Genomic DNA, 16309 nt, shown 5'->3' on the forward strand with positions numbered 1-16309 from the left:
AAGAGATGGAACAATAAATAATGTCACCCCACGTCATGATGCGTCTTACAACCAACCAAACATTTGCTCAAAAATCTGGTGTGGAGTTTTCTCACCTCAGGTGAGTGGATGCGGATGGTGCGAAGTGATTTCCAATCCTAAACTACCTTCTAAATGACTTTAACACTTTTACTTTACCCGGGGTCTTCCCCTGCCAATCCATTGGCCATCTTTAAACTATGTGGTTCTAAAAACCAATTCCCACTGACCATCTGTGGTGCTCACCAATTTGGGGTCTCACTCCCCCGATTCTACTCCCTGTGCCCTCGCACAATTTCAGGGCTGGGTCGTGTGGCTCCCCTAGCAGGTCCGCTCACTTGCACACCTCCGCCACTGCAGTTGCCTCCCGAGCTTACCTGCTCCTCACCCTAACCTACCTGGGGAAGGCCCTCTGGCTCTCTCACACCCTCGTTGCCCTCTCTGGCACTGGGCTACCCGGGTCCATCCTCCGGATCCTCGGGCCCCATTGAACTCTAACTCTACCTGGCTCCCAGAGCCTACCTGCGGCCTCACCTGGCCGACAGACTAACAGTGGCGGAGTGCCCATAACTACAAATGGTCACGCAACTACCACAACCCCCAAGGAACTGCAGCCGCATGCAGCTGAAGCTCCGAGGGAGTTGGTGACGTAATGTCATGGTCAAGGACCATAGCCTCCAACTGGCATCGTTCCAAGCATAACTCCCAAGGGATTCGGACCGCATGCAGTTGGAACCCCAAGGGAATTGGTTACTTCGGACACCAGGTGGGAAACTATGGTGGGCAATGATCATAACTACGAATTCAGCCACAAGCCCAGCCAATTTATCTCACTAATGCACCCCTCAAAGCAAGAACTTGCTACTACTCGCACCACAGATGTCAATATCCAACCACAATTTACCTACTCCCTCTACCTTCTTTGAAACTACCCTCCCCGGGTACTCATGAAAGGGGTCCATCCTTCGCCAATCCACTCCTTCGCACCATACACTCCACTCCACGTATTTCACACTCCTCACTCCACACCATTCATTCCATACTCCATTTTTTCCAGACCATCTATTCCATACAACCATTCTCCCTTGCCACCATGCAAGTCAATCACCCAATGCACAATCAGACCTTTCACAATACTCTGCTCAGGCACTTTCTACACACACACACATCATTCTCACGAGCATTGCCTCACTTCATCACCCTCACTACAAACACCCTGCATCATCTAATCTAACTACTCCCTTCTGAAACTCGTGCTCCCCGTCTTCCCTTATACTAAGCACTCCCTCGTCGTTATCATCCATCTAATCTACCTACGTCCCCTACTGAAGGTAGAATGTTGCTACTTAACTCTCATGTCTCCTAAAGTCATTTCTAAACCCTAACATTATCCAAGCCCTCCCTGGCTAGGTTTTCACCGCCATAACCCCATAAACTAATGCTCATGTGCCCCCAAAAGTGAGGCGAATGGTAAAACTACCATTCGCCATCACTATCACTACTACCATCAGTCCATTAAACTACGAGCATCGGTGCGGGATTTGCATGTTCACAGCTCAGCTTCGAAAAGCCGGCTGTGTGTGTGGATGGTCAGTCTCCTGTGGTTCGGTCCGTCCGGCATCGATTTTGGGGAGGAGGTTTTGTCGGGCCAAGGCTCCAAGCACCATCCCGGCACAAGACCTTGTGCTCCCAAGCGTGATGGCCCAGCCTTGCCCGGCCAGAGCGCCGCCACCACAAGGGGGCGATGCTCCGACCCCTCCTACCTCTCAAACCGGGCCGATCGCTTTGCCTAACAAAGCGCGGCACCGACCGTACAGGGCGGGACCCGGCCCGAATCGGGCACGGTGGTCCTTGCGAAACCGCCGCAGCCACGATCCCCGCCGGTTCCCGCAGCACACAAAGAGCACCATGGACCGAGGGCTCACGTCGGCTACCTGTCAGCCTAAACGCTGTCCCGGTCAACGTCGATGCTTTACTTGCATGCTCACACCACGCGTTCCTTTTCCTACTCACATATCCAGGTGTCTCCATACACTCTGCACATTTCGTCACCGCACTCTCTCTCCGTGCACACCACTCGCTGTTTGCACACTCCATAACACACCTCTCTCACACACCGTCTTGCGTACTCTTTCCCGGTACGTACTCCGTACCACTCATGGGGTTGCACTCTTGCATCCACCCATTCAGTGCGCACCTACTCACGGGTGTGCAATCCCTCATCACACACCCAATCTCGCGCTTCACCACCAACTCAGGTGTGCCTCCTCGCACACGCCCCTCATCCATTCCAGGTGTGCATTCTTTCTCACTCGCCACAATCAACTCACTCTCCATGTCACAATCACTCCTACTTCCACACTCTGTATCGCTCTCACTCTCTGTGTCGCATTCATCACACATACACTCCGACGTTCATTCATCCTCACACCCGGTAGCACACTCGCGCTCCGACGCCATTCGTACACGCGCGCCATTGCCATTCATAACGCGCACCACGGACCTTTTACGAGCGCCCGGGTGCCGCCTCGATCCCAACCACGCGAAAAACCCTCTCGCGCCAAACACTCTCCCGCAAAATATTTTTGCACCATATATCACCCGGCTCACCTTGGGGATTCTTCTTCTTCGCCGCTCCAACACATGCAAATCTTTATAAGGATTAAGCACGGCATCATGATGCGAGCACGGACTTTGCATGCATTCCATTACTTTCTCCGATTCCATTCCTATCTCTGCCGTCTCTCCAATCCCAATTTCCACTATTGCTTCGATTATAATTTCTTTTTCCTTTCCCTCGACGACCGCTGGCTCTAATAAAATTTTCTTTTCTACCTCGGCAGTCGCCGGCTTCCCCATACCCTGGGTCGCGATCTCTATACCCGTCCACATGACTTTGCCTTACTCTGGCTCGCTTTTCCCGCGCTTCTCAAGCCACGCTACCTCGTCGTGCACAAATGCGACCTCCTCGCCCACCCCGCGGTTTTCGTCCTTCCCAATTTTTTCTATTCGGTCACCCATTCTGTTTCCCAATCCTTCAATTTGGTTTCCTAATCCCCCCAATCTGCTTCCTAATCCCTCCAATTTGCTTCCTAATCCCTCCAATTTGCTTCCCATGTTACTCAACCCGTCTCTCATTTCTGCCCTTGATTTGTCCCCCTCTATTTTCATGTCCTCACCCGACTTGACCATAAAGGCCCTCATTTGTACCATAAATAGGCCCCAGTCCGTTGGCACCGCGGGCTCGGCTGCCGTGGCCATGTGCGAGGCGCCGCCATTTTGTGTGCCTGCAACCCCCTCTACCGGAGCCTCTTCGACCTCCTCTTCCATTACTCCCACTCTTCCCTGGGATCCTATGTCGACTCTAACCCTTCTTCTATCTCCCCCACCGGCATCCGATCGCCTTGATTATCCATGGCACGATTTTAATTTGGGTTTTAATATTAGATTTTGGCCGCTGGTAATTTTGACCAAATTTTTCCAGATGGATTAAAAAATTTGGTTCGGGCTTCAAATCCCACTCCCGGACACCAATTGTTATGGATTCGGAGTACGGCACTCCCGTTACCAAGGGGGGGTTAGTTCCCTTGTCTTTTAAGCTGACCGTCTCCGATCCTGGAAATTATGACCACTTCCGGTCAGGAGTAGCCAGGGTGATTGGTCAATAAAGTCCCAAATACCTGAGTGCTACCCCTGGCCGTAAAGCGAGGAGATAACTCCCACCCGCGCCGCAGCGTTAATGGATACGCCGAGCGAAATGAGCTGCGACTTGGGCCGATAGCAAAAGACTAACCCGATTCCGAGCGATTGGCCAAATCGTGCCACCGGTACTCAATTGAGGAAATCATGAAAGCGATCGGATGAGAGGAAACCAAAGTAAAGGGAGAACAAAGATTTATTAATTACGTACAAGAAAACCCCAAGAGGAAACGAAAGAAGGGCATATACAATAAGAAGATGAAGCAGCAGACACAGGGCAATCTTATACACTCTTAATTATCACGCACAGGACAACACAAACAGACTTACACGAAAGGGGAATAGCAGGAAGGAGGTGAAGGTCCAGGCATATGGCAGGGGAGGAAGGTCCGGGCAGATGGTTCAGGCGTTGAGGTCCGGTTCCAGGTTCACGCTCCACTCCGGTCCGCGCTTTGGTTCGCGGAGAAACCCAGCAGGTAGCGCTGCTCGTATTACACAGTTCATATCAAACAATCACCCAGCGCAGTTCGATCACAATAAGCAGTCCGTGGCGCAGTCCTTGCGCAGTGTGCGTTTCCCAGCGAGTCCGTAAAAGGGCTTTGCGCTTGCGCTTATATAACGCGCACGCGTATCAAGCCGCATGCTTTTTAGGTCCGCCCACCGGTGAACACGCCTCGGCCCTCATTGGTCGCGAGGGTTCACCGGATCCTCCCTTTGTGACATGTTGATGGGGCCACGCCTTGCTCCGACAACTCCTCCCCCTTTTTCTCCAGTTTGACCGTGTGCGTAATGGCGTCTTGAGCCAGGCAGCGAACGCTACTGGCAAGCCAAGGAACACAATTTGGACGGAGGCTACACTGCAAAATGAACGGGATTGGTAAAAGGGCCTATGTTATTTGATTAATGCAACGCAGAGTCAAACTATTGGAAACACAGCCTTACCTGAACTAATGAAATAACTGAAGAAGGTCCTATGGTGTCCTACGTGTTGCAAAATGGACTAACTAGGGTGCGACCTTTTTAAGTGAAGATAATTATTTACAAGAATTATTATTTACAAAGTGAAGGTTCTAAAAACCGTAACAATATATATATATTGCTACGATTTTGAGATTTGTACAGTGAGCTTAATAAAGGTTAAAGGTTTGCCCCCCATAGATAGTCACACGTGCAACATGTAGCCTCTTTTGTAGTATAGTTATGTCTTAGTATATGTGAGAGTAGGCCCTTTCCAGTGTTAATCCTGCGTTGTGTAAAGACAGGAGAATAGGTCCTACTTCGGCAAACCATTCCACCTCTACAGGCGCCATCCATTTTGCTGCCCTTTGCTTGCTCACTAGTTGAGTTAACACGAGGTAGGCCTAAAAAGGTGGGGGCAGCGTCGAGGTCGGAGCGGCAGAGGCGATGACGGTAAGCATGAGTCGCCAATCAGAGCTCAGAGGTGGTTGCGTCAGAGGGCGTGGTGAGAAGAGTCTGGTGAGTTCCAGAAGGTTTGCGGGGAGGGTCTATATAACCCGATGCATAAAGCCCTCAACAGGACTTGAACAGGACTTGCCAGGGGAAGAGCACTTGCAGAGGAGAGGGAGAGGACTTGCATCACTCGCACTGTATGAACTTGACTATCGCTAGAGATACGCGGCGCAGCCAGGGCATTTATAACGAACTTGCGCGTTTCAGCCAAGCGGGTGAACGAGGCTGCGTAACCACCCTTCACCATAAAAGCCGTCCCGCCTTTGTTGCCATAAAAGCTCTCCCTGCCATTCGCCCCGATATATCGCCTTCACTCAAGAGACGCGCTGCGTGGCCCTGTCTTCGTCAATCACCATCTTCGCGGACGTGCCGGGGACCGTGCAGAGCTGTACGAGAACCATCCTTGGATGCGCTGAGGAACACCTGTCCATCTGCAATACCCCGTGTGAGTGTGTCAGACGGGCCCGTTGTCTTTGGGAATTAAGCATAAGACTGTATAAGGATCTCCCTGTGTCTCTTCGTCCTGAACTGTATATTCTGTTATTAAATCAATTAAATCAATCAACATTAAATCAATCTGTTCTTCCTTTCTTCTGAATTCGATGGTTCCCGTGATTTCTCTATTGACTAAGCGTGGCACGAATAAGATCGCTCCAAACGGGTCCATTAATAATAACTGCGTGGATCACGTGTACGCAAACCGCTCGGCGTATTCCAACCTCACGTGGTTAGTGCGAGGCTTGTTTCCTCGCTTCCAGGGCAGCGCGAGTACTTATGTACGAGTGAGAATTTGGTCCCGTAACCCTATTTCGCGCTTTCCGGAAGGGACGTTGCAGGTCTCGGTTTGCGCCAGGCCAGTAAAGACAAGTGGATTAATCCCCCCTTGATAAGGGGAAGAAGGCCGGCGACAGAACCGCAACATTTGGTGTCAGGAGTTTGGGATAGGACCCGAAGTGCTCTTAACACACTCCAAATTACCAGCGACGGAAATTTAGTTTTAAAATCCAAAAATTTTAAATCGTGCCATGGCTAGCCAAAGCGATCGAATGCCGGTGAGGGTAGAAGAGGAGATAGATGAGGAGTTAGAATCGACGACCCAGGACCCCCGGGAAGAATTGGGAGAAGAGGAGGACATTGATGAGGGGCCAGCAGTAGGGGTAGAAAATGGCGGCGCCTCACACGAGGCAGCGGAAGCCGAGCCCGTGGTGCCAAAGAATGTGGACCTATTTATGGCACAAATATGGGTCTATATGATAAAGTCGGCTCATAAAATGGATGCAATGAGTGGGCAAATGGCTAATCAAATGAAAGAAATAAGGGACGGAGTAAGGTGTAACAAGGGAGAATTAAAAGAAACAATGGATGCCCAAGGTGACAAATCCACCCGGGACATAAAAAAAAAATGGGTGATCGATTGGAAGAGGTGAAAAAGGGGCTGAATGCAAAAATGGACACCCGAGGGGAGTTAATAAAAGAAATGGGGGAGGACATGAGGCACAGGTCGAGCGGGAAGGTCGCGGGGATACGTGATGAGGTAACGCGGTGCAAGGAACGCGTAGGGAGCGATCTTGGGCGGAGTGCGGCCGGGTTGACCGAGGGGATAGAAATCGCGACTCGGGGTGTGGAAAAGCCGACGGCCGCCGAATTGGACAGGGCAAATTCATGTGTGCCAGCAGTTGTCGAAGAAAAAGAAATCATAGAAATTATAGTTGAAATTGGGGTCGAAGAGACGGCAGAATCAGAAATTAAATCGGAGGTCGAAATGGAATGTACACAAAGTTTGGATTTGCATTGTGATGTCGTGCTTCCTAACAAAAATGAAGGTTTGCAGTACAGGTGCGGTTGCCGGAGAAGAAGTTCCCTAAGGTGAGCAGGAGTGTGAATGGCGGGAAAAGATTTTTGGCGCGCTTGGGGTATAGACGGAGCTCAGGCGCTCGTGGAAGGTCCGTGGTGCAATGTACGCGAGTGAATGGCGCGCGTGTGAGAAAAAAGTGTGCGCCGGAGCACGAGTGTGTAACAGGAGAGTGTGTTCCAGAGTGTGAGGGAGAATGCACACCGGAATGTATGTGGGAAGAGTGTGTCGGAGACAAGTGTGAAACAGAGTGTGCGATGGCCGAGGAGAGTGAGGGAGAATGTACACCAGAGCGTGTGATTGGGTGTGCAACAGGAGAGTGCACACCCGTGGGTAAGTGTGCGCTGATTGGGTGTGTACCAGAAGAGTGCACACCCGTCATTGTTACTGAGTGTGTAACAAAAGGTTGTACGCGAGGGTGTGGGATGGCCGATTGTGTGACGGAGTGTGTGGAGGAAAAGTGTGTAACGGAGTGTATGAGTGGTACGAGTGCGCCTGGGTGGTGTGCACGAGAGCGTGCTGTAATAGAATGCAGGGAATGTATGGGGGGCGCTGGAGCGCCGCGTTTTGCGAGTGTGGAGCGGGTCGCGTGTGGTAAGAACGCGGCCCGAGCATCGACACAGACGGGGGCAGCGTTGAGCGCGACATATAGCCGACGCGAGCCCTCGGTGCGTGGTGTGCTTTGTGTGCTGCGGGGATTGGCGGGGATCGTTGCCGCGGCGGTCTCACAAGGAGCGCCGTGCATGGTTCGTGCTGGGCCCCGCCCTGTATGGTCAGTGCTGTGCCTTGGCAGGAAAGGTGATCGGCATGGTTCAAGGGGGGGGGGGTAGGAGAGATCGGAGCTTCGCCCCGTGGCGGCTACAGTGCTCCGACCGTGGGCTGTTGGGCCATCGTGCATGGGACCGCAAGGCACCACGTAGGGATGGCACCTTGAACCTTGGCCCAACAAAACCTCCTCACCCTGAATCGAAAATGCCGGACGGACCCAAACTACAGGAGACCAACCACCCGCATGCATCGCTCGGCTTTTCGAAGCCGAGCTGTGAAAATGTATTTCCGCACCGAGAGACTCAAGTGGAGTGGACGAATGGCGATAGTGTTGGCGAATGGTACCCTGCGTGGGGGAGTGGTGGTTTCGCCATTCCTCACACGATCTTGGGGCACATGAGCACTAGATTATGGGGTGGCAGTGTAAACTAGCCAAAGGCGGGCTAGGTTAATTGTTATGGATTTAGAAATGACAGTAGATGACAAGATTTAAGTAGTGACTTTTGTACAGGTAGAGGGGACGTAGTTAGTTTAGGTGGATGATAATGATGAGGGAGTGCTTAGTGTAAGGGAAGACGGGGAAGCACGAGTTGTAGGGGAAGTAGTTAGTTAGATGATGCTGTGTGTGTGTAGTAGTGTGGAGAAATTGTGCATTGAGGACAAATGGAGTTGTGTTGAAGTGAATTGAATTGCATGGTGTGCAAGTGGGGAACAGGTGTGTGAGCACAAGAGGTGTGCAAGAGAACTTGGTGTGTGTGAGAATATTTGGTGTGGAATGCTTGGTGGGAGATAGAAGGTGTGGAATGCATGGTGCGAAGGAGTGAATGGGGGGCGATGGACCCCTTCACGAATACCCGGGGTGGGTAGTGTAAAGCCAGGTAGAGGGTTTTGGTATATTGTTTGGATATTGACATCTGTGGTGCGGGAAGTAGCCAGAAGTGCTTGGTTGGGTGCATGAGTCTGTGGAATGGCTGGGTGTGTGGGCTTTGTTGGTGCGTATGGTTATTGGAGCACTCCGCCACTGGTAGTTTGTCGGCCAGGTGAGGCCGCAGGTAGGCTCTGGGAGCCAGTTAGAGTCATGAGTTGTGTTTAGTGGGGCCCGAGGATCCTAGGGAAGGACCCGGGTAGCCCAGTGCCAGAGGGCATCAGAGGGGTGAGAGAGCCAGGAGGGGCCTTCCCCAATTTAGGGAAGTCGCAAGGAGCAAGGTGAGCTCGGGTGGCGACTTCAGTGGCGGAGGTGTGCAGGTAGGTAGACCTGCTAGTGGAGCCACACGACCCAGCCCCGAAATTGTGCAAAGGCACATTGTGAAAAATTGGGGAGTGAGACCCAAATTTGGAAGGCACCATGTGGTCAATGGGAATCAGGTTTTTAGAACCACATAGTGTAAAGATGCCGATTGGCAGGGCATGACCCCGGGTAGTGTAAATGAGTTAATGTCAATAGAGTAGTTAGGATTTGAGGAAGTCCCTTCGCGCCACACACATTCATTCACCAAGGTGACAAAGCTCTGCACCAGCACCAAGTGACTGATTTGAGTAAGTGAGACGCATCTCGACGTGATGAGACAATGTGTTTGTTCCATCTCTTCCTTCCTGGGAGGGATTGGAAGACGAATTCGGAGTAGAGGGGGATATGGGAGACAGGAGGTAGAGACGGATTTGTAATTTGTAAATACAGGGAAGGGCCTTGGCACACCTGAGCTCCTCACCATGTACAAGGCTTTCATCCGCAGCTCAATGGAATACTGCTCTCCCCTCTGGGCTGGTGCTCCTGCCTCACACCTAGCTCATCTTCACGCTGTTGAAAGCAAAGCATTCAGAATCATTGGAATCTCCTGCGATGAAGCTAACTTCAAGGGCCTCTCACTCACTCACCACAGGCAGGTTGGTGGTCTTTCCGTCTTCTACCGACTCCTCTCTGGCCTTGCCCCCCCCAGCTCTCTCTGGGCTCTGACCCGCAAATATTCCTACAGGTCGCACAAGATCTGCCTGCAACCCTCTTATGGTTAAACTGCCAAAATCAAGACTCTCTGCTCACCTTCACTCCTTCATTCCTCTTTTCTCCCGCCTCTGGAACAAACTCCCTCACTCTCTTCAATCCCACTCCACCCTCCAGGTCTTTAAAACAGCTGTTCACCACCATCTCTTATCTTCCCCCATCCAAAACCTTGATCTTTTCTATCCCCGATAATTTCACCCCAATTCCACTTTTTGAAATACCAACTTCTGTCCTGGAAGTCCTTGCTGTCCTTGTGTTTTATACTTCTCCCACCCCCCAAGCCCTCTCCCTCCCACACATCTCCCTGCTCTTAAATGTTGTGTGCTCTCAAGTGTTTGTGTGCTTCCCATTCTCTTGTCTTCTGCTCCCTCTTTTTATATATTTTGTTTGTCTGGTTGATTTGTTTGTGAAGTAAATGTCAGCTCTTTCACGAGCCTCGATTCAGTATACAAAAAAAAAGAAAAAAAAAGAAAAGGGCAGCGTAAGCTGACATTGGGGGAAACTAACGGTTAGGGACGAGCTTGCTCTGCTCGCTCCCCCGCGCCCCTCATGCTGCATTACCTTGTGTTTTGGTGTACCTTTGCGCCCTTTCTGCTTTGCTGACTGTGCTTTGTCTCTCCTCCCCACCCATGGACCCACTTTGGAGGAGGAGTTGTGCAGCAACCTCGACCCGTTGCGGCTGCACCCTGCTACACATGGGCAGCTGCACCTTGCTACACCTGTGTGGCTGCACCTTGCTACACTTGTGCAGCTGCACCTTGCTGCGCCAATGTGGCTGCACTTTGCTGCACCCATGCAGATGAACTGCACAGCACTTTGCTGCCGTATTCTTTATTATAACTTCGCTGCACATGCACAGACACTTTGCTGCACCACATTACACATGGACCACACGTTTTGTGGCCTTATACTTTGCTGAGCAGTCATTTGCTGCAAACTTACCTTGCATCTTTGGACCACGTATTTTGAGTGGCATCAATGTCACGCAGTTGGACCACATAGGGTTGGCCCTGCTGACAAATAGAAACGAACACGGGTTCTTGTACATTTTATTCTTGGTGTGCCAGGAAAGAAGAACTTTAAGTTTTTATTGCACACAGAAGATGAAGCAAGAAGAAGATGCGGCCCAGCAGCAAATGGTGAACTGTGAACTTGTTGAACTGTGTTATGTGTCTTGGTGCTATGATGTGCGTTCTCTCCCCTCCAATCTTCTTTCCACAAAGAACAGGTCCTAGGTTATAGAGTTGTAAATAAGGTGAGTGTAATTTGTGTAGTTTGGCTTTATGTGTAGTTTGAAATTAATTCCGCAATTCGGTTAGTTGTGGGTGCGAGTCTGTTAGTTAGTTACACAACGCAGTAGGTGGGACATATCTAGTGTTGCAAAACTGTCACATACACGGGTTAGATTAAATGTTAGGGGGAACCACATCTAAGTGTCACACGTACAGTCACGTGAAAAAGTAAGTACACCCCATGTAAAGTTTTGACTTTTTCAACATATTTCAACATACAGCTATTTGATCTTCATTTCAACAATATTGATAGATAAAGGTGATATAATATAACAAATATCATGAAACATTTACATTTTGTAGTCCATTGTATAATTTAAATAAACATAAATGCAAATTTCGCATGTGGAAAATGTAAGTACATCCCTACATTTGTCACTACTTCAAATACCTAAAATTAGAATCAGGTGCACCGGCTCAGGTGCAAATGATGAGAACATCGTTAGAGAGGATCTTGGAGGAACCTGTCTTATTTAAACCTCAGACATTTAGTTTGGTTTACTCTTTGTTGTTGAAGTGTGCGGCGTCACCATGCCTAGATCAAAAGAGCTCTCTGAGGCCTTCAGAAAGAAGGTTATAGATACCTACGAGTCTGGGAAGGGATTTAAAAAGATCTCCAAACAATTTGAAATCAAACGTTCGACTGCCGGAAGATCATCTACAAGTGGAGAAGATTCCAAACAACTGCCAACTTGTTCAGGCCGCCCCAGGAAGTTCAGCCCGATAGCAGACCGCAAGATGCTGAAAGAAGTCTAAGAACCCCAGAATGTCATCACAGGACCTACAGGTAGCTCTTGCCACTGTTGATGTCAAAGTGCACGAGTCTACCATTAGAAAGAGGCTGCACAAATTTGATCTACATGGGAGGTGTGCCAGGAGGAAACCTTTGCTGTCCAGAAAGAACATCAGGGCAAGACTAAAGTTTGCCAATGAACACCTCGGCAAAGACCAGCACTTCTGGAACAATGTGCTCTGGACAGATGAGTCAAAGGTAGAGCTATTTGGCCACAGTACCAGAAGACATGTTTGGCGAAAACCAAAGACAGCATTTGACCACAAGAACCTGATACCAACTGTAAAGCATGGTGGTGGAAATATTATGGTTTGGGGCCGCTTTGCTGCATCAGGGCCTGGGCAGCTCACCATCATAGAATCCACTATGAATTCTTCATTGTACCTGAGGGTGCTTGAGGATAATGTGAGGCCATCTGTCGGAAAGTTGAAGCTCAACCGAGGTGGACCTTGCAACATGACAATGACTCTAAACATACCAGTAAATCCACCAAGGAATGGCTGAAAAGAAAGAAATGGAGGGTTCTGGAATGGCCAAGTCAAAGCCCGGATGTAAATTCCATCGAGATAAAGTGGGGGGATTTGAAACAAGCTGTGCATGCAAGAAACCCCTCAAACATCACACAGCTGAAAGAATTCTGCATGGAGGAGTGGGCAAAAATTTCTCCCAGTCGATGTCAGAGACTGGTATACAGTTATAAGAAACGCCTACTTGAGGTTGTTTCTGCCAAAGGGGGCAATACCACCTATTAGAGCCAAGGTTGTACTTACTTATTCCACATGCGAAATTTGCATTTATGTTTATTTAAATTATACAATGGACTACAAAATGTAAATGTTTCATGATATTTGTTATATTATATCACCTTTATCTATCAATATTGTTGAAATGAAGATCAAATAGCTGTATGTTGAAATATGTTGAAAAAGTCAAAACTTTATTTGGGGTGTACATACTTTTTCTCGTGACTGTAATTAAAAGCTAGTCCCAAGTCTTGCTCAAAACCGGTCGTTCCCACTTGGGTAGGTTCGACTCGGGGACGAGTCTGACGAGGGAGGGGGGCAGTGCTACGGTTTTGAGATTTGTACAGTGAGCTTAATAAAGGTTAAAGGTTTGCCCCCCCATAGATAGTCACACGTGCAACATGTAGCCTCATTAGTAGTATAGTTATGTCTTCGTATATGTGAGAGTAGGCCCTTTCCAGTGTTAATCCTGCGTTGTGTAACGACAGGAGAATAGGTCCTACTTCGGCAAACCATTCCACCTCTACAGGCCCGATCCATTTTGCTGCCCTTTGCTTGCTCACTAGTCGAGTTAACACGAGGTAGGCCTAAAAAGGTGGGGGGGGGGGGGTGTCAAGGTCGGAGCGGCAGAGGCGATGGCGGTAAGCATGAGCCGCCAATCAGAGCTCAGAGGTGGTTGCGTCAGAGGGCGTGGTGAGAAGAGTCTGGTGAGTTACAGAAGGTTTGCGGGGCGGGCCTATATAACCCGATGCGCAAAGCCCTCAACAGGACTTGAACAGGACTTGCCGGGGGAAGAGCACTTGCAGAGGAGAGGGAGAGGACTTGCATCACTCGCACTGTATGAACTTGACTATCGCTAGAGATACGCCGGCGCAGCCAGGGCGTTTCAGCCAAGCGAGTGAACCAGGCTGCGTAACCACCCTTCGCCATTAAAGCCGTCCCGCCTTTGCCATAAAAGCCATCCCTGCCATTCACCCCGATATATCGCCTTCGCTCGAGAGACGCCCTGTCTTCGTAGATCACCATCTTCGCGGACGTGCCGGTGACCGTGGAGAGCTGCACGAGAACCATCCTTCGACGCGCTGGGGAACACCTGCCTATCTGCAATACCCCGTGTGAGTGTGTCAGACGGGCCCGTTGTCTTTGGGAATTAAGAATAAGACTGTATAAGGATCTCCCTGTGTCTCTTCATCCTGAACTGTATGTACGTATGATAACCATTAAATCAATCTGTTCTTCCTTTCTTCTGAATTCGATCGTTCCCGTGATTTCTCCATTGACTAAGCGTGGCACGAATAAGATCGCTCCAATCGGGTCCATTAATTATAACTGCGCGGATCACGTGTACGCAAACTGCTCGGCATATTCCAACCTCACGTGGTTCGTGCGAGGCTTGTTTCCTCGCCTCCAGGGCAGCGCGAGTACTTAGGTACGAGTGAGAATTTGGTCCCGGAACCCTATTTCGCGCTTTCTGGAAGGGACGTTGCAGGTCTCGGTTCGTGCTAGGCCAGTAAAGACAAGGGGATTAATCCCCCCTTGATAAGGGGAAGAAGGCCGGCGACAGAACCATAACAATATATATATATATTGTTATGAATTTTTGGTAGGGCATATATACATCCAGGTAGATCTGCATAGGTCGGTGCTCCGATGTCATGAAGAAGAAGAACCTTTTCGATGTACAGTAAGTCAAGGATCTGTTTCGGCGGTTTGTCGGATTAAGTGCATATCTGTGATCATACAAGGATAATCGTGTGATAGGTCATGTAGGGATTATGCTAATTCCCCGGTGTGTCGTTCCCTCTGGGATCATCTATTGTCCCGTATGGCAACCCTCATAGACACATAGATTAGGAATCCATCCCCATTAGCGCATACACACTAATTAATTCCCCTCTCATAATATAACCTGACCAGAGGAACGGACCGGAAGTGGCCGCTCAGTATTACACCAGGGCAATGAAACATTGAGCAGGCGGGCCGAGAGCCATGCCCAGAAAGACTCATGATTGCCGGGGGAGGGGCGAGTAATAAGCAGGTCGCTGATTGGCAGAGTAAGGACGGTGAAGGACGTGCCACACTGATTGGCCACCGACCGATGGCATGACACCAAGGGCGTGGAGCGTTCGGCCAATGAGAGGGGACGGATGTGATGAGAAGATTTGAGAGGTCAAGAAGCGATGCACTGATTGTGGGGAGGGAGAACTGACGTCACGAGATGGCCGGTAAAACAACTAGCTGGCCGACATTTCCTTCTTATCGTCTTTGGATTCCTTCCTGCCCAGACCTCGCTTCCCTTCTTGCCTTCTCTTTTCGTTGGACCCTTGCTTGTTGGACGTTGGAAAGACATTGGAGTGTTGACGATCCTCTTACCCTGCATCCATGCACGGGACCTCGCGAGTGATCGCGCGGGGACGCGAGGATTGCCACACAGTGGCGTACGTTGGCCCAGCAACGTGCAAACAGGGGTGTAATGAGGCCTACTTTCCGCCAACATCGGAGCCGCGGCGGGCTTGTGCGCTTGGAGCCGACGACATCTGACGAACCCTGACACACCTCAGCTAGATGGAGATAAATCCGCACCTACAGAACACAACGATTCATTTGATTAATTCTTCCTCTGTGCTTGTATTTGAAGTGAGGTGTGGGGACGTCCCGATTTAGGAATATTATTTATTTACCGGCGCGTTTCTTGGTATCGGGGTCCTGCAATAAAGCCGCGTTTATTTTTGTACCATAAATCGGGTTCTTGTGAGTTAATTTCCATAGGGTTGAAGACGCTTGCGCGCGCGGACCGTCAGGTAAAGTTCCTGCTTCTTCTTCATTTCTTTCTGTCATACATATATACATACAGTCATGTGAAAAAGTAAGTACACCCCATGTAAAGTTTTGACTTTTTCAACATATTTCAACATACAGCTATTTGATCTTCATTTCAACAATATTGATAGATAAAGGTGATATAATATAACAAATATCATGAAACATTTACATTTTGTAGTCCATTGTATAATTTAAATAAACATAAATGCAAATTTCGCATGTGGAAAAAGTGAGTACACCCTTACATTTATCACTACTTCAAATGCCTAAAATTTGAATCAGGTGCACCAGCTCAGGTGCAAATGATTAGAACATCGTTGGAGAGGATCTTGGAGGAACCTGTCTTATTTAAACCTCAGACATTTAGTTTGGTTTGCTCTTTGTTGTTGAAGTTTGCGGCGTCACCATGCCTAGATCAAAAGAGCTCACTGAGGCCTTCAGAAAGAAGGTTATAGATGCCTACGAGTCTGGGAAGGGATTTAAAAGGATCTCCAAACAATTTGAAATCAATCATTCGACTGTCCGGAAGATCATCTACAAGTGGAGAAGATTCCAAACAACTGCCAACTTGTTCAGGCCAGGCTGCCCCAGCAAGTTCAGCCCGAGAGCAAACCGCAAGATGCTGAAAGAAGTCTCTACGAACCCCATAATGTTATCATGGGACCTACAGGAAGCTCTTGCCACTGTTGATGTCAAAGTGCACAAGTCTACCATTAGAAAGAGGCTGCACAAATTTGATCTACATGGGAGGTGTGCCAGGAGGAAACCTTTGCTGTCCAGAAAGAACATCAGGGCAAGACTAAAGTTTGCCAATGAACACCTAGGCAAAGACCAGCACTTCTGGAACAATGT

Source organism: Myxine glutinosa, chromosome 1 (genome assembly GCF_964187855.1).
Source record: "Myxine glutinosa chromosome 1, kmMyxGlut1.1, whole genome shotgun sequence".
Lineage (NCBI taxonomy): Eukaryota > Metazoa > Chordata > Myxini > Myxiniformes > Myxinidae > Myxine > Myxine glutinosa.